Here is a 20889-nt window from a genome sequence, read left to right as displayed (position 1 = left end):
CAGAAATGACTATAGTGATCAATAAAAGTCACAAAATAGTTAAACCCATCATATGTTGGTGGGGATATTTTTCCACACACATCAGAAGACACACATTGAAGTATTCTCTTTGCTTTGCGTTCTTCTGGTATAGCCTTAAGATAGGGTAGCTTAGTTTGTTTACCTTTCAAGCACACATCACATAACTCAGTGGGATACTTGGAAGAATGTTCCATTCTTCTATGCATCACATTGCTTGACACAGCTTTTACCATGGCTGCATTAGCGTGCTCTGGTATGAGATGCATCTTAACTACATACAATCTTCCAAACACTCGTCCCAACATAACCTTACGACCACACACAATTTTAACACCAGAGTTTTCAAAACTTACTTTACATCCTTTCTCTTCCAACTTACGGACTGAAAGTAAGTTGAATGCCAAGTTCTCACACACTAAAACATCCCTAATCTTTATGTTATCACCTCCTTCAGACATACAAGAAATATTTCCTTTTCTCACAGCTTTCAATGACTCACCTGCCTTAGCCACATTAATGTCAAAGTTCACATCAGTTCTATCACTTAGATATTTTTGATAGCAACTTTTAATGATATGGCAACTTGCACCACTATCAATAACAAAAATAACTTCTGTTAGTTCACTATCATTCATTGCAGACTGTTCACTGTCCACATGCCTGCATGACGAACTTTCTGTATCAAATGATGTCAAAAAAGAAAATTCCACCTCCTCATTTGTAGTTGCAGCAGTATCCTTATTCTTCAATTTTGGACAATTAAATTTCATGTGTCCCTGTACTTTGCAATAATAACACTTTCCACTAAAACTTCTACCTGGAACATAATTACCTTTGTTATGCTTATGCTGGAAATACTGATGAGATTTTCCTCTTTATCCCTTGTATGCTGCAAAAACCTTTTGTGGGCCTTCATCTTTCTTCAGAAGTCTCTTTTCTTCTGCTAATAGAGTATTTTTCACATACTCAAGTTTCACAGCCGACTTATCTTTATCATACAATATATCCATGGCAGATACAACACTATCAAAATCTGAGGGCATCGCCACCAGCAATTGATTAACCATTTTATCTTCCACAATCTTTCCACCAGCCACCTTGACTTCCAAGGCCATAAATTCAAATTGCTGTAAAAATTCTTGAAGAGACTTTTCTTTCTTGTATTACAGTTTCTGCCAAGCTTTCTGTGCAGTCACCATGGATTTCATTCCACGTTTTTCATATGTAGTTGCTAGGGTGTCCTCAATTTCTTTTGCTGTGATTTTATTCATAATCATCGGCAACATGTTATCTGCCAATCCTTGGACGAGAAGATGTCTGGCTTTGACGTCTTCTTGCTTAAATCGTTTAAGATCAGCTTCTACCGTCGGAGGTTCCGTTGTCAACATGTGTAATACTCCATTCTGTTCCAACAGTAACTTCATCCGATAGAACCAGTTACTAAAGTTTACAACATCAAATGGTCTAATCCCAAATAGTACGTTTGCCGCATTTGCTATACTTGAATACATGTTACACTAAAGATCATACACTGATATCAACCATACACACGAGTCACATGAAGCCCTTAACAAAAAACTGCATATTCTCCATAAAACCAACTCTATCTCTTGAACTACTGGCTCTGGGCCCATAACCTATTAGAGTTAACACAGTAATACACGTTCACTTCTGTAACTATATATATGGTTTTATTGGATTGACTTCACAGTCTACATCTTATTTTAAATGAAATGTGTCAGCAGTAGGGATAGGTAGTTCGCGAACTATCAGTTCATTTTTATCTGTTCTGACAAGCGAACGAGGTGACTAGTTCGCTGTTACCAAAAACAATCGTTCTTTCCTTCTTTACGTGTTTCTCGTCTCCTACTCTGTTTGGTCCTTACTGCGCATGCGCGAAAGATCCCTCCTCCCCCCCCCAACCACCTTCACCCAATATGCAATGTCTTTCTTTCTTCCCTCTCTTATGTTTGTTCCCCCCCCCCCCCCCCTTTATCGACAGTCCGCCGGACTGTTATTTAACACCATCCTGTCCATATTATTTTACCTATATTTCCCCATCGCTTCGTCAGTTCCAAGTACTGATCTGAACTACGAAGACCGAAGAGAAAGGGAGTACATATACACACTGAACTAGCTAGTTCAAAGACTCAGATAGTTCACACAGTAAGTTTGTTTAATTGCGTAGTTAGGCTGTCGGTCATTATTTTCGTTTCGTTCTTTCTTGCGCAATGATGTATCGTTTGACGATCGTGAACTCTTAATTTTTATCTAATATTCTTTAGACATTTACATTACATATTGGCATTAAAAAACGTGTCACGTAAATAAGTGTAATTACGTTAAATTTCAGATAGCCTATACAATCTGAAATTAAACTTTAATTACACATAGACCACACATTACAAAACTACACTAAAATTTAAAGAAACATAATAAAACTTACCTAATACGAAAAAAATCAGCTTAGGTTGTTACAGATGAGAAAACACCATACCATTATTTTGTTTTGTACACATGTGAAAATAAGCACTTTACTTGCAGAAAATAAATTAATACAAATTCAAAAATGTTTCACATAACTAATACTGATTTGAAGACACTTTGTAGTCTATTTCATATTGCTGTAAAGGAACACAAGTTGCGAGGTTTTTGAAGATGACAACCTGTTTCTTTTTTCAGTGAGGATTTGTCCAGCTTTGGAAAACATTCTTTCGCAGGGTACAGATGTTGGTACAATGCAAAGCCGTCTTTGAACGAGTGTGTACAGGCGAGGGTATACATACCTCCTCTCTTGCCACCAATCTAAACGATTTTTGAGCCTGTTTAGTAGCGGCTCTTGTATGTACTTGTCAGCTTCGACGATTCCAGCAGCGGTCTGGTTTTTTGGTGAAAGGTTCTTCACTGTTGTGTCGAAACTTCTCCACAATGATGACTGTGAAGTTGTTGTAGCTCTAGCAGCAGACAACTCGGCGTCACTTTCAATTTCAACAGGACCTCTTATCGCACATACTTTCTTGCGTAGTAGCGCATATGCTTCTTCGTACTTCTTGTCTTGTATGAAACCGTACACTTTTTAAACCTGGGATCCAGAAGAGTTGTTTGACAATACAATTCATTTGATTCACAGTCATTCAGACATTTATTCAGGTTATCCATGCTTGTTATTTCCTTTGGGACTGGCTGCCTATCAGCAGAACATTCTTGAACATGGTTGTACATTTATTTGTAAAATATTATTATTTTGTATGTCGAAACAGACTTTTCTGCACTAACTTCCCCAGTAACTTCGTTGAAAATTTGCAAAATATCGGTCGCTCTCTGTAAGATGTCCCAGTCCCAGTCAGTCGTTGTTACAACATTCAGTTCGGGCTGAATAATGGCTAGTGTGGCTATAACAGCATCTTTTATTTTCAGCAGTCGTGAAATCATCTCATATGTTGAATTCCACCGGGTGATTACATCTTGAATTATTTTCAGGGGTGGCAATTCCATTTGTTCCTGTGTTGATTTTAGTTTTGACAGAGCACTAGAGCTCCTTTTAAAATACTCAACAATACTTTTTACTTTAGCAATGGTTGAGTCAATTTCTTGCAAAGATGACTGCACAATTAGGTTGACAGTATGGACAAAACATGACAAATGTCTCCAATTGCTTAACTTAATCACAGCCATGATGTTCGGTGCATTGTCTGTTACAACAACGACAATTTTATCGTTGATTTCCCACTCATTCACCAGAGTTTTCAGGAATGAACTTAGATTGGCTGCTGTGAGCCTCTCATTAAATGAAATACAATCCAGCAAATGTGAACTTAGATTCGTTTCACCATCGATTAAATGGGCAGTGACAGCTACGAAACTTTCATTGCTAAGGGAAGTCCAACTGTCTGTTGTCAGGCACACCGCATTGGCATTTTTTAATTTATGCTGCACCTTTTCCCTCACTGAAAAATATATTTTCGGAATAAGGCTCTGGGAAACAGTTTTTCGCGTTGGCAACTGATAGCCAGGAGAAAGCATTTGTACAAATTTTATGAATTCTTCCTCTTCTACAATGCTGAATGGGTGATATCCTTTCACTACCATTTTTGTAAGCTGCTCATCAAATTGCATGGATTTTTTTAACGCGAGAGGCTTGCTAATGGTCATGAATTCGCCGATTCTTGTTTGGTTTTGACGTGCTAAACAAATTGTTGTTGCAGGTTGTGAAGTAGGTGGCAATGCTACAGCAGATTGTGAAGTGGTTGGCATTACAACTACATTATTTTCACATCGTGTAGAAACATCGTCACATCTCTGTTCTTCAATAAGTGTGTTTGCTGGCCCACTCACAAACTATCTTCTAACAAAGTTTATTGTAGGATGTTTGGTTTTTAAATGTTTATAACCAAAATAATGTTCTCTTGCATTACACAAAGCTATTGAAATATGTGACAATGCATTCAAGACAAAACACTTGCCGCAAATTGTTAAATTAAATGTATTAGATCAATTAATTGAAATATACTATTGTTAAGTAGAGGCAAACTTATATAGCGATAGAATAAAATGGAAATTGATACACTACCAAACACTAAAATGTAATATAATACATCGCATAACTGTGAAATGTAAAGCAAAACACAAAATTTATTGAGAAGGATTTTATATAAACTGTCAAATTTTTATTTAATTATGTTAATAAAACAAACATGTATTATGCACATATTGTAGGTAAATCATGTTAGTCTTATATGCTAATTTTTGTTGGTATTTCGTATTTGCTAGTGATTTGTGATTGTAGTTTTTATTTTATGGTTTTTGTAAGTATTTTTTTTGTTTTCGTGGCTAGATTTTTTATTAAGCTTATCTTCCACTTAACTTCGCCGCTTAAAACAAGTCAATAAAATAAATAAAAATATGGCATTTCAAAAAAAGTAAATTAAATAAAAAATAAAAGCAATGTAAAGCTGATACCCTACAGTCATGGCTAAGACGAGAAGAAAATGTATAAGTAAAATGATCTTCAGTCTCAAATTGCATATTCAAATTTTATACATTTAAGAGCCTTAACATAATAAGACAGTGACAAAAATAATATATGTTGGAATCCAAAATAAACTTAAATCACACAATCTAATATTTTTTCTCTCTGCTTAAAAATTTAGTATGTATGTTCGTTCAGTACTTCCTATAACACCATTTGTTGTTTTGGTTTTTGAGCAATTTTATATATAACTGTAACATAAATTTAAAATGAAAATAATGAAACTTGTCAAAATAAAAAACCATGGAATCTTGGCTCAAGGCATTAGGCTAGCATTCTGATAAAATGTTTATCTGTACTTGGTATTTATAAAATTTCTTATAAACAAATTGATATGACATATTACAGGTTTCAGTTGCAGGTTTTTGTTTGACTTACATCACTGTATTATTGTATTGTTGTATATAAATATTTGAAGTGTCTTACCACAAATTGAGGAAGCATTTATGTGTATTATGCTTGATATGTGCTTATTATTACATGTTTTACTAGTTTAAATTGCAATAAAGATCTTCACTAGTTTTTGTGACAAACTTTGCTTCTTTTTTAATAACACCATAAAATCTCGGCTCTTATTAATTATTAGGTTTAATGACAGTTATTATCCAAATCAGCATTTGCAAATGTTAGGTAATTGGGCATGAATTACTATATTTAAATTTTTACCTTCAGATTAAAATTATCTTCAGAAAATAACTCCAAACAAGAATTTACATCATGGACACAATATTGTTTTTGATGGGTTAGGCTATAATTTTTAAAACCAATTCATTGCAGGTGGAGAATGTGACACACACACACTTTTTTTTTAAGATTCAAGGTAATGACTTAAGCTAAGTTAAATCAGAAGTGTTTTTATTGCGAAAAAAATTATATAGGGTTTCCACTAGCAAGTTGCTATGGATTCGACAAGGAATTTTCTGTAAACAAAGTAAAGCAAAATCGGATAGTTTGCTTCTCAAGTGATTGGAAACTTTAAACATATTATGAAAAAAAGTAGAATTTACACTTATTTTAATAGATTACATACAACATTATCCAAACTTTATAACAAAACATTATCTTAAAAGGGTTTCACAGTATTTCACTGACATCCTTCAATTCTTCAATCTGTGGAAAAATTAGTTAAAAGTAATGTGCAATGGAACATTAAAATAAGACATACTAACATTTTTTATCTCCAACAGCTGATTTTAATACATCTTTACCAATATGAATATTCACATATTAGACAATGTTCCAATCAATGTTCAAACACACTTCGTAGACAAATGTTGGAAAATAATTAAAAAAAAAAAATAATGATTCATAACACACCATAGTAGATAATCATATACCAATAATAATAATACAAATTATAAACTGAAAATGATTTTGAATAAAATTAGCTACAGGTAAGTTATTTAGACATTCATTTCATTGCTATATTTAAATTTTTATCTTCAGAGTAAAATTATCTCAAACAAAATTATTTCTAAAAATAATTGGCATTGTGGCCATGCTTGACCACAAACAAGTTTTGTCTTACTGAGCAGAATTTCTACAAAAAAAAACTTGGTATGCTAGAAAATGAACTTTTCTGCTTTATTGAAATTTACTTAGTTTGGAAGCCTGAACGTTAATGGAATTTTGAGCTATTATATTTTTTGGCGAGGCACTTTTGTAAGAGTTATAAAAGACAATATTATTAAGTAATTCATTTTTCAAAATTATATATTATATTTCTTGTTTTATTAATTTATGTAAATTTATTGTAGTTTTTCATTGTGCACAATGCACAATAACTAATTTTTTTAAAGGCGGCCTTTTGTATGGAGTAGGTGTCGAGCTGCCCCTTTTTGTCACAAATAATTATTTTACTGATGAGGTTGTGTGCTTCTGCCAATCCTCCAAGGTGTTTTGGATTGACAGTGTGGGCCACAAAATGTTGGAAACAATTGGTTTAAATGAGCTAGGTTAAACTTTTAAAAAAAAATCTAATACAGTTGGAAAACATAACATACAGCAATTTTTTTTTCTTCAGATTCAAGCGAATGTCTTAAGCTGGAAATATACTTGCAAGATGTCATAGATTAGAGGAAGTTTCTGTAAAGTAAGTAAAGCCACTGTTGTAAAGTGACTGTAAACATTAAACATATTATTCTGAAGAGGGTCATATTTACATTTGTTTACTTAGATTACATACAACATTATGCAATCGTAATACACATGACTACATCTTAAAACATTATCTAATCTTCATACATAGAACTACATCTTAAAACATCCAATCTTCATACATATGACTTCATCTTAAAAGGGTTTCACTGAATTATTTCTCTAAAAGTCCTTCAATTTTTCAATCCATGGAAACATTAGTTTAAAAATAATTTGCAATGCGACATGTAAAAAAGATGTTAAAGAGATTTTGATCTACAAGTTAATTGGGATAGAAACTTGTGAGTTATCTACTGTGTCTCAACAGCTGATTTTAATACATTTTTACCAATATGAATATTCACAAGCAATAGCATTTTAGATGATGTTCCAATGAAAATTCAGATAGCTTTTGTAGCCAAATGATGAAAAGTAATATAAAAAAAATTCATGTAGCACAGCAGCAGCTAATTAAATACCGATAATAATTGTGTTCATATGATATGAATATTCAGTTATCAAAAGTTGTGGCAGATACATGAACTGTTTTCGGAAAAAGGGATTTAGAAAAATAAAATCAAGATTTGCACATGAGTATCAAAAAACACTTACATTGCCACTAATACACTGACATATGGGCCTACATTAGTACTAACAGGTGACATGGCTTCTCACTCAGTAACATACTTTCTTCACTGATATTTTGCAAATTTTTACATATCTTTGGGAGGTGGGGAGATATGTGTATAACCCCCCTATACCCTCTAGCTACACCTTCCACTGGTTAAAGATTATGTTAGTTTTGGCACATATCAAATAAATGCCATCGTATGTGAAATACGTTAAACTTCAAAGTCCAGTGATGTTATTCCTTTCAAAATGTCATAAAAACTAAAAATGATTTTGAATAAAATTGGCTCTGATACAATAGCCTATTCAATTGCCATTGTCATTGCCAGCATTTGGTACAGCAGGTGGATCAATGACATTTACCTAAGGGTATTCGTCTTGTGGCCATGGTGTATTGACATCACGGCTGATATTGTACAGAACAGCTGTAGCACATATTATAGTTACAATAGAGGGAGGCTTGTATTCCATTTTTTTGGTGAGGCATCGAAATCTTCGTTTCCACACCCCAAACGTTCTTTCTACAACATTCCTTGTCCTGATGTGGGCTTGATTGTACGATTCATCAGCTTTGGTGCGTGGGTGCAAAAGAGGTGTAAATAAATACGGCAGGCAAGGATACCCACTATCGCCTAGCATTCTGCCCTTGATACGGTGTTGTTTAAAGCATACTTTTAGGCCAGATCCCTCAAAGATCCTGGCATCATGAAATGAGCCAGGCCTGGTGCAATAAATGTCCACTATTTTCATATTTTTTCCAACAGCAACCTGTAGAAGGAAAAAAAAATTTAGGGTAAAATTACAATATTATTATATTATGTTGATGAACTCTAACAAGACAACAAAATAAACACAGTGCAATTACATTAAGCCTATTATTAAATTATGTTGATGAACTGTTACAAGACAACAAAATAAACATTTGTAGTTAATATGATTTTTAATTTCCAAACTATGTAATTGAATGTAAAAAATTTTATTTGCATTTACAACAGGTGTACACAAAATTCAATTACCAGTATATACTGTACCAGTATATACTGAGAAACATTTTCAAAGTTTTAATAGGATTACATTTAAAAAGATAGTTCAGTTTGCACAATTAAACAAAGATATTTACACAAAGGTAACTTTATGACAGCTTTATGAAAATGTTTCTGGTTCGTTTACAAAATGAAGACAATCTTAAATGTATTCACCATTAAAACGAATGAACTGAGCCTTTAGTGATGTGGGTGATTTTACCATATTTCATTTAATTCATAAAATAAAAGATCGAAATAAATGTGCTGGAATAAAACAAATTTTAATGACATAAGCTAAGAGTGTCTGTGTGTGTGTATATGTATGTATATGTATATGTATATATATATATATATATATATATATATATATATATATATATATATATATATATATATATATATCTGTGGCTTGGTTCTAAAAGGGCATGTCAAAAATAACAGTTCCGAGATATTAAGCTCTGAATATATGGATTATTCTTAAAAAATTAATGGCAAAGAAACTATGCACACAAATGTTATGATACTTCCCCAATACAAACTAGAGTCCAAGACGAGTAAAGTACACCAAGTACAACTTCTCTAGACACTTTAACCAAAAAGTAATGAATAACATTGGCCCTTATTTCGTTCAAAATGGGTTAAAATTGCTGACATTGGCCTTGAAAAAGCACACAAAATACATAATTAGAACCTTTAACTACTATTTAGAAATATTAATTAGATGAAATCATTTCAGTTCTTATCAATTTAAGAGGACTCTTGAACATAATCAGTCAATGCACATTAACATATGAATAATTTCACTAATTAATATTCTCTCACATTATGCTCAGTAAAAAACAGAATTAAATACATGTATTACAAGGTTTTGGTTAGTATTAAACAGGTCTAACTTTCACTTTATTCAGTGTCTGCTTCATCTTCTTCACTGTCATCTGGGAGATACCCACCGGTAAGCTCAGGGGATGGTGTGAGTCCCTTCAGAAATAACTCATAAAATTGACAACTGTTGGGATGAATGGTAGGTAAGAGAGACTTCAAATCATTTACCTTCTCTACCGGAAGTGGTAATGGCATACTTGAAATAGGACTTAATGTTGGAAGCGAATTCCTTTTCTTGTGCCTTCGTGACAGATCAAGTGTCTTGAATTGTTCATCATCTTGGAAAGAATATCTGAACTTGATTGTATCGGAACATGAAGAATCCTATCTCATCCACTTTATTCTCAACCAAGAAATTTTTTCTCCTTCGGTATCAACCTTCCGGTGAACATAATGATTGCTAAGCAATTCCTTGAAGTTCAAAAAGTCTTTCTGCTCCAGTTCAACAACTGTTATGGGTGGACGTCGTCGTACCATTCAAATTAGGTTTGCCCAGTCTCTTGGAAGTTCTACATTTACTGTTGTGTTTTTCTTTGTTTTCTCAATTGCCGCATGTATCGTATCAGCCTCCATATGAGTATGGCCAGGCTCTAGGAATTTATGATTTATGATCAGTGTTCTACCTTGAATGTTTACATTTTTCACATGAGTCAGTAACATTACCGCCACGTAAATGTTGCGATTTTGGCCAGGACAGGAATCGCTATACATATTCACATCTTAATTGCATCAGGTATACTCTGCAGATACTTGTATAATCAGGATAAAATTTCCTGTCCACCTCTTGCTGCAATGGTTTCATCCCAGATTAAACAAGTAGCAGCAGATTTCTGTCAACATGTCTCATATATTGTTAAGTTAAATGTCCAGAGTTGTCGTTTATAAAATGCTACTCCACTCACTAAAAGTGGGGTAGGGAGGCATTTCTGAAGATCAAATGACATTGTTATGCAGTTACTGTTACTTTTACTTAGCAATTTGTCTTTCCTTTTTTTTTCATAGGACGATTCTGCCAGCTTCAAGTGTATCGGATGTATTTTCTTTTGCCAAATTGATATTAGTCCCACTGGCATTTATTTTTTTTTACATATTTATATGGATTGTTTGTTTTTAACGTTCTTTTAAATCCAGTGCCCTGGTAGTTAAGTCTGTGTTTTTCGTGTGTGCGTGGTGCTGCTGGCTAACCCTTTTCAGTTCTGGTGCATCGTTCCTGCCCCTTTCCCCTTCCCAGGTTGTGTCTGTCTTCCGCCGTCGTCTGCTGCCTGCCTCGCCGAGAGACGTCTCTGCGAGTTGGGTCTGCTCCCTCCACCCCGCCGCGTCGCGGTCGCCTGCTCGAGAGAGCCATTCACTTCCACCAGCTGGAGCTGTCCTCCATGCCTATCCAGCCATCTGTGTGCCGGTCGTCTCCTTGGCATGGGCCCGCCATTGGTGAGACATTCCGACTACCCAGCACTCTGTTCCCGCTACAGTCGGGTCAGCCGCCGCCTTCTCCGTGGCTGCCACCCGTATTCCGTGAAGGCAGCCGCTCTCTGCCCGGCGAGGCAGTGCTGGCTTGTTGCGGCTCTTGCTGCTCTGGCTGGATGGCGCCTGCTCCTGCGTCTGTGACGCCTGTCCGAGTCTCCCGCCTATCCCTGGCGGTGGAGGCACGGGGAAGTCACCGTTGGCTGCGTGCCATCTCCGTCTGCACCCAGGCATCTCGTCGATCTTGCCTGGGGTCTCTCAGCTTGCTGTGCGGTATTGCCGCCCCTGGCGCGTCCGCGGCCTGCCACACCTGCTCGTCAGGCGGGTTGCTGCTCCTCCCTCTTCGAGGGGCTGACCTTCCCGCTCCGCTACAGAAGTCTCCGCCACAGCGGCCGCTCCTGCTCTTCGGTTCTTCTCGGCATCTCGATGCCGACCCTCTCACCACCGTATTCTTTCAGCTGTTTTCATCCGCCGGGGACTCTCCCGATTTGGCTGGCTCCCTGGGTAGGGACACTTAAGGGGGGGGAGGTTAAAGCATATGCTTCTTCGTCGTTTCCCCGTTTCCCCCTCTCCCCTACCTCTTTCGCTGGTTGGATTTCCCCTCCGCATCCCCACTCCTTTCCCTGTAGTGTGTTACTCCGTAGCAGCTCAAGCGCCCTCTATATTTGTGCTTTTAAGGTCCTGCGAACTCTTGTCTCGGGTCGTTCGGTTGGGGTTGGGGGAGCAGTGTGTACTGGTCAGTATCAGCGATGAGGGTAACTTGCATACAGTAACGTTAATTTCTTGCACGATGTGGCCGTGGCTTTTTTTTTTTTTTTTACATTAATTTGTTTCACCCTTGTAAAGTTAACTTTAATCAGCCACGATGTTTGTTTGTGAGAGGTTTGGGCTGTAGTATGACCATTTCTGTTTGTGTCTCGCTATACTGACAGTTTTCTTACGTGGTTTGCATTGCCACTGGTAAACGTAACGTTTGATTCCTTGTAATGATTTTGTTGTGGGGCTTTAATTAGTTTCATTTTTTCTTGCTTGTTTTGTCTTTTCCCGTTAACGCCATACGCGCCATTTGCAGCGCGAGCCAATATCGAGTTTGGGCTTGTGTAATCTCTCCCCTGGCCGCACCGAACCTCCACGTTTAGGGCTATATTTTTCGTTTTGATTCAGTCTAAATTGTTTTGTTTGTTTGAATCATTTTTTACATGGCCTGCGCAGGCCACCCGGGTTTTATACTCCTTTATTACTGCTGTATTTTAATAATCTTCTATTTTACTGTAACATATTGTATACTCCCAGTACTTGTTTTTATGCTGCGTTTATTGAGGTGCCACATCATAATGGTTCACGTTATATTTGTATCTTTCTTGCGGACTTGTTCCGATTTTTTTTATTGTGTCTTAATAGAGCATGTTTTGTTCACATACATTGTTATGCATGTATTAAGCATTTATACTCATGATTGCTATCAATAAAATACAAGTTAAGGGCACGGTTGAACATAATGTTCAATTTGGCACCATTATAGCTATAATTTCTGGCGTTAAAATATGTTTACTAGAAAAGGTATTCATGTATATAGATTAATTAAGGGTTATTTTAAAAAGTATAGTAGGATTTCAAAAGGCTGATCCTTTTATGATGTGAAAAATTTGCCATACCTAATTTATAATGCAACGTATGTGATATAATACAGTGTAAATTTGAAGAAAACGTGTTAAATAACCAATGAAACTATAAAAAAATATTATAAGTGTAATCACTTTTCCATCCAGGATTAAACCTTAACTTTGTATGGAAAAGTACATTAATGTTTTAAAATAATTTATTTCTCTGTAGTAGCATTTAAGCAACATTTGAAAACTACAGTTTTTGATCGAAAAACACATTTTACGCACTTGATACTTATCATTGTTAAAAGAGGAAATTCCGTAGATTTGAAATAGGGGCTCGTGGTTTATGTAGCCCGTATAGATTTTGAATGGTATGTGAAATACTTCTGCGCCGCGCACTGCAGCGTCCCGGCGTAATTCGAAACGCGCCAACAGAAAGTGCCACGAGTAGCCAACGGGGAATGCCGCACTCCGTGTTGCCAAGTCCATGTTTGTGTCTTCATAGAGAGAGAAGTTCGAGAATTTTGAGATCTGCTGCTGTATTGCTTTGCAGTAAATGTGATATTTAGCACAGTTTTAATGCTACTGTTGTTATTATTATAACATATATAGTTATATAACATGTTTTGAATAGTGTTACCTTGTGAGGGAGACTAAATAAGCTTTGCAAATTTAGTCTCAGATTTAATTAATAATGTAAAAATTAGTTCACCTTCACGAGAATGGGCAAAACAAAAAACGCTTAACATAGGTTGAAGAAATAAAAAAAAAAAGCTGTCGCAAGAAGATTGTACTTTCGGAAGAAGAAAATCAAATTACGAAAACACTGAAGATGTTGAGCAATCGCCGCTTGCATCAGTGTAAGTTATAAACAGTTTCGTTAGTAATGCTTATTGTTACGCTAACATAGAATTAGGAAACGTAGTGTTTGTTTCATATTTTTTGGTGTAAGTTAATTGCAGTTGCTCTAAATATTCCAAGTAGTTATTGTTTTCGCGATGAACACAAAATTCAAGTGAAGGAAATAACTGAAACCTTCGTTTCTTGTTTGTAAATTTTATTTAATCCAGAATTCTAACCACAGGATATTAATAATAGTTCCAGAACTGTCGAAATTTTAACACTTGAATGGCAGCGACCAGTGTGGGCTAGGCGCCGGCCTATAGTGCACGAGGTCCCGGTTTGTTTTTGTAATTTATTTATTAGCCTTTGTTTCAAGCAGTTAAAATAAACTCATTTCCTAAAACATATAAAAAATAGAACAGCATAAGCGAATGGCGTTAGTATTCGTACAACAAAGGTTGTCACACTGTATCGCAGTAGACTAACATGTGTCCCATTTGCGTTTTACGCAGTATACATGCGCGAATGTACCGCTTCGGACATACGTATTCCTCAATCATTTATAGCTGCAAGACACAGAGTAGGGTCATAGTAGCAAAATGAGGACTGTGACTCTCCAAGCCAAGTCCAGTGAACACGCAAGGCATTTAGACTGTGCGTTTAACGAGAACGTTTGAAACCATAATGTGGGTCCGCAAACATGACCCATGACAACTACTATGTATTGGGAGGGCCAGTAGTACCAGCTGTGGCATGATCTTATTCAGGAGAATATCCGACTTATGTATGCTTCCATGTGAGATCGTAACACCATCCGACTCCATGGTACGGGCTGGCCAATGCCTACTAAAGACATTGCATCCTACAAATGTTGGTCCCCTGCAAAACATGATTTGCGTGTTACAATAATTTAAGTGCTGTGTATACATTTTTCCAATGTCTGTTTCGCACACGTGCTATGACACTTTTAGAGCAAACAATTTTTTTTTTTGCAAATGTGAGTATTTTGAACGGGTTGGCTTTTTTGTAGATTAATTAGTATGTTTCCAATGTTTTACATTTATTGTTCCAAAATTTGTAAACTAATATAGGGTAACTTGGTAACTACTACTACTTTCAACGGGCCTATGATCTGCGTGTATGCCTTGACATGAATTACTGCCTTATATCATTGACACTGTACGGCAACTATGGGTACATTTCTAGCCCAGATTAAGTTAATAATTTATTTTAATTTATATTTCTTCGTCCTGTATTTATTTTTATTATTTGGAAACTCTTTGGATTTGATATGTATATCTATGTATGTAATTTAAACTCTATGACTGAAACAAATGTTTGAGGACTACAATTGCAAGGACCCCTCTAAGAACAATTGAACTTGTACCGGTAAATTGCTAATTTGACACCTTGTTTATTAATGTAAAATTTTTTAACTAAATGTCTTTATTTTAAATGTAACGTAAGATTTTGTATTCTGCGCTATTGTTGCGCGCGGAATTGATGTATTTCATTTAAAAGATTTGTAACTATCATTAGTTCTCGGCCAATCAGAAGCCGTATTTTAAATGTGGCACGCATTGTTAAACTACTTAACTTAAGAAGGTTTTAAAAAAGGAATATAATGGCCTATCAATGAATGGACACGTATCTGACTTCGTCGAAAACTGTCTTGAAGAATAGCTATTTAGAAATAGGCATCCGCACAAAAGGATGAAAGAAACTGATTGTTTAAGTATCTTTGTATATTAATAGGGCTTTATCCAAAAGGATAAAGATTCTAGGAGTGCATAAATATGTGAGTAATATATGACTGTGTTTGTTACTCAATCTCGATAATACGAAATACGTATCACGCCCATAACGAATTTATTTTGTGACCTAACTTCAAGAAAGACATTGAGAAACTTAAATATTGTAATATTAATTACGTGAATTTAATTTGACACTCGTATAACACACACCTTTAATTACCCAGTGGTCTGAGAGAGAGAGCATCAAAGCTCTACCGACTTAAACAATTTTGATCTAGCCAAGGTAAAAACATATGTAAATCATAATTCTAGACTGAATCTGTGTATACGATATTGGACCCGAACAAAAGATAATATTTTTCCTTTTGCTAAAAACCTGAGATAATTTTGACTTTCATTAATAAATGATTAAAATTACCATTGTGTTTTGTAATATTATAATATACCTATTATCAACTATATCCCTACACACAAGCATATATGCATATATATAAATCTATGTGTCAATACAAGACAAGTATAATAAATAGCAACTATATTTAAGCTAGTAGCTGCACATATTAATCTGTCGCCACAAGTTTTGAGGCCTTTTAGTAGTTGTACACCACGTCCATTATCATGTTGATTTTAGCTCATATTACTAATTGAATTCCTGCACAATATTTACTCAACAAGGCACTCTGGATCTTAAATGGATTGAGTGTTGAAATCTTGTGGTATTGTATTGAAAGTAAGTATTACCCACCAATTACATTAAACAGTGTGGGATTGGGATAAACAGGAAAATAAAACTAGACATGTTGTGTTTTTGATATTTATCATTACCTATATGACTTGAGTGCTGGAAACATTTTGCATTTATATTACATTGTTGCAATTTCATATTATTCATTCTTTGCAGGCAGTCATCATTGGCCAGTGTACAGGGAAGTTGCTTTTCGTGGGAGTACGCAATAAGTACTACTGCATTTGCGAGAAAGCAATCAACAAAAATGTTGAGTTCAACCCCATCTCTGCTACAAAAATTGGGATAAATGTCGTCCTTCAACAGCCATGGAGCAGGACATCATCGTTGAAGGTTTTAAGAAAAGTGAAGAAATGCATGGACTATGGTACAAACACTTTTTTGGTGATGGGGATGCTAGTGTTTATGCACGGTTAATGGAGAAAGTTTTGTATGGCCGGTCAATACACAAAATTGAGTGTGCAAATCATTGCGTTCGAAATTATACAGGTCACCTTAATCAGTTAGCCTCAGACAAAACTTTCTCTGTACAAAATCGAAAAAGTCTGAAATCGTTGATTCCACGCCTGACTTCAGCAGCCCGGGGAGCAGTTAAATATTGTGCTGGGAAAAAAGAAAGCCCCGAAGATCTTGCCCGAGATCTGATAAATGGACCATATCATGTGCTCGGTAACCATAGAAATTGCAGGGATTATGTTTGTCCTAAAGATAAAGAGTAGTGAAAAATCGGCAATACTCAATGATCATCACTTAATGGATCAAATTAACAGCCTAGTTGCCAGGCTAGCTGCTAAGGCACCAAGACTTATTCAAGACATGACTAGAAATTCTGCTGAACATTTCATGAGTTTGGTAGCAAAATATGATGGTGGCAAAAGAAGAAATTACTTTCAGTGAGGGTCATTTCAGCAATGTTGCAATGTTGTTGGTTTGCACTTTCAAAAAGGCCACAAATGGGAAAGAAGTCCCTTCAAGCAGTTGACAGGCAAGAGCCCAGGAGAAACACACAAAAAATTAATGTACAAGAAAGCCTCTAGTAGGTCCTCAACAAAATGTAAACTTCCATGCAAAGACAAAGAGCATGCAGTTAAACACAGGAAAATAATAATGCCTCCAGATGAAGATTATGGACCGAATTGTGACCAACCAGGAGACGAAGAAACTCTACAGAGGAAATGTGAAGAATTCTCTTCGAAACTTCAAGTGAATCAGGAAGAAAGAGAGAGGATCATCCACGAGACTATCGGACAGGCATAAAATGAGATATGGCATGAAATGAGGCGCGTACGTCTTTCCGCCTGCAATTTCGGCGTTGTTTGTAAGAGGAAAGATACAACTTCCTGCCGGAACCTTGTCAAACAGCTTCTGTACAAACTTCAAGTAATGACTGCGGCTATGGAATATGGACGTCGGAATGAGTTTGTTGCAGTTAAAGAATTTGAAAAATATAAGGGTGTACATGTGAAAAAATGTGGCATGTGGCTTGTTCAAAGATTTAAACTATGGCTTCCTAAGAGCTAGTCCAGATGGTTTAGTAGGAGAAGATGCCATAGTTGAAGTTAAATGTGTTCCGTCGGCCAGGGGAATCGGACTAACAGAAATGGCAAGAAGAAACAAAAACTTTTTCCTTGAAATTTCATCAGAACACCAACTGACTTTGAAAAAAAATCACAACTACTACTATCAGATTCAGGGAGAACTGAACATCACACAACGAACCCTTTGCTACTTGATTGTAATGTCATATCTGAATGAGAAACTTCACATTGAAGAAATTACGAGAGACTGCGCTTTCTGGGAAAAAAGAAATGGTCAGCAAACTGCACAAATTTTATGTCACTTGTTTGTTACCAGAGATAGTTGACCCAAACATTCCAAAAGGGAAGAGTATTTGGGAGCCTGAGAATATTTTGAATGCTCTGAAGAAATTGCTTACTAAAAAAAACGTGACATAAGCACTAGTCACAAAATATACACACTTAATATAAAAGTTTGCGACAAATTACTACTTGTAGTTAAATATCAATCATCTTAATGCTATTGAAACGAATTAGTGTTTTTTTTGTTTACATTTCATTAAATATGTAATTTACAAAACATTTATGGTTATTGAATATTATTACCAATTACTGTGCAAAGAGAAATCTAAAATCCAACAATGTGATTAATTGATAATAACTAATGATTATACCAAACATTCTACTTTTCAATAACATAGCACTCGCCAAGACAATAAGCATCATTAATGTCATTCTAGTGAAGTACACAAATAAAAATGAATACCGACACTCCTTAAAAGTTCTGCTTCAAAGTCAACACTTGTAGCAACTTCATTTTTACCATTCAAAATTTTATTTCTTGATATTTAATGAAATAAATTATAGAAATATGTCATATCTTGGTTATCCATTGTAGTGACTACAGAGTGTATCAATTAACAAAGTCTTTATAGTGGTGGAAAATATTAATAATAATATTAATATAAATGGTGTCACAAAACCTGTAAACTGTTGGCTCTCTCTTTCTAACACACACTGATGGAAAGCGGCGTTTAAATCAGTACAGTAAAAAACTTTGCCTCTCCTAAATACTCAAATAGCACCTCAATGTTTGGTAAGGGGTAGGGGTCTAGTCGGATCTTCTCATCAGAAGACGAAAATCGATGCGGGGAAACTAACCCTCACAGTATGATTGATATTTATTTTAAATATAAATATTTCCAGTGTAACCTAGAGTGTCATAGATTTGTAAATAAAAAAAAATGATCACTGCAGAAGTTAATTATAGCAATATTTAAATATTCGTATCTAGCGTTGCCTTTAATAGTTGGTCGCACAACACGTATCAAAAGTTCTTAAAATATCAAATTTAAAAGTTTTTGCCGGCTAATTTATCACTCAGTTAGAGTCATGAGTTCTTTATTACTCTACCACTGGGATAGTATCTAGTTGCAATTTATTCCTATTTGTACACACATACCTGATGAAAACATTTTATTTAGAACTCACTATTAACAATCCGAAACTTCCATTTTTATTTTAAAACTTCTCTTTTTTGTTACAAGCCAGCAAAGATATTGCACTTCTTTGCAAAAACAAAGCACATAAAATAAAATAATCTTTTCTCATAGTGTTCATTCGAGTCCAAAGACAAAATAAAAATGATTCAGTTTTATAGTGCTGTGAATATGGCATATTTACAGATTGCCGCTTCCATACTAAATTTACACATAAGTTTGTTAAAGTTTGTATGTTTATATTAAACTATGGAACTGAATCACTGCAGAGGGTTGGTAACACTGAGTGTGCAGACGTCGTAAACTGTTCCGATTCCTCGCCGCTCCAAGCACAGTTGCACGTAGTAAACAAAGTCTCAGCTTACCTTGCCACTGTTGTCAGGAAACACTTGATGAAAATACTTTACCGTGGCCTCAAAATAAATTTGTTTTTCATCTTCGGTTGTGATGGTGCCATCGTTGTACCCCGGGTCCTAGATGAGAGTATCCTCATCCGATGTCAAATACTGACACATCGTTGCCGTAACGAGGAGTCGTCGCATTTACAGACAATCCCATGTCTGGAATACTACTGACAGCAGTTCCGCTGCGGGATCGCTGGGAGACTTGGGATACCAGACCAGTGTGCATGATCAACAATAGTATATACTTTCGTTACCATTATCGTCAACCATGAACACTATGTTGATGTATTCTACATCCGTACAGTTACTCGTCGTAAATTCTTCTATAACACACGTCTCACACTGTATTTGTCATTATGTTTAATCATTCGCGTACTTAACGTTAAGCGTTCATGATTACTCAAACTGTTCGTTTGCGCCTTAAATATTATATCGAACCTCTTCACCACTTGCGACCCTAATAAAACTTATTTATAAAAAAAAAATTCTTAAGTGATCATTTTTCATTAACCTTAAACAATAGCAAATTAAATATTGGATAATTATAATATACTATAATCGTTAGTTACAAACTAAATTGTAAGTATTTAGGATATGTGGACGAAAGGGATGTCCACTTCAGTGTCACGTAACCCTGTGGGATTACAATTACGAGTTTTGTTTGTTTTCTACTGTGAGACGAGGAAGTATGCTCACAAAAAAATTAAGGAATCACACCGTAATTATATCAAGCAATACACTGTTGGGATCAATATAGATTAGTTTAGACATGTTTGCACTGCAACGCATGGATGTGATGCTGATGTAGGCCTTTATCTGATGCCAATACTCTACTTAGAAAGGCTGTATTCACTACAATTATATGATTCTCAAATATTGTGTCATTAAATATAGGTAGACTTATACTTAGTAGGGTATAAATACATTTTCTATGCGTGTGTATACAATGCTCATCGCAGAAAAAAAATATTGATTAACAAAGTGCGGGTCAATGGTACAATAAATATTTAGGCTAACAGTACATCCCAAATAGGTCAACGCCTAGGAATTTGAACATTAAAGTTCGTACTGAACCTAAAATAGCCTGGGAGTTCACACATGACTCCAAACTAAATAAACTTGATAACGAATATAAAACATTAAACAATAAACACTAAACACTAATCCAGTTCACCCGACACTTGTATTCATCAGTTTTCCTTTTAACCAAACAAAATGACCTTTTACACACCGTTGAACCAATTGAGGTTAATATAAATGTCCTCAACTTCTTTTTTTTTTTATATTTATACTGAGACAATAATACAGGTTGACGTAGTTAAAACATAATAGTAGC

This window comes from Bacillus rossius, chromosome 1 (genome assembly GCF_032445375.1).
Source record: "Bacillus rossius redtenbacheri isolate Brsri chromosome 1, Brsri_v3, whole genome shotgun sequence".
Taxonomy (NCBI): Eukaryota; Metazoa; Arthropoda; class Insecta; order Phasmatodea; family Bacillidae; genus Bacillus; species Bacillus rossius.
The sequence above is the reverse complement of the archived record's forward strand: the minus strand, read 5'-3'. Positions refer to the sequence as shown.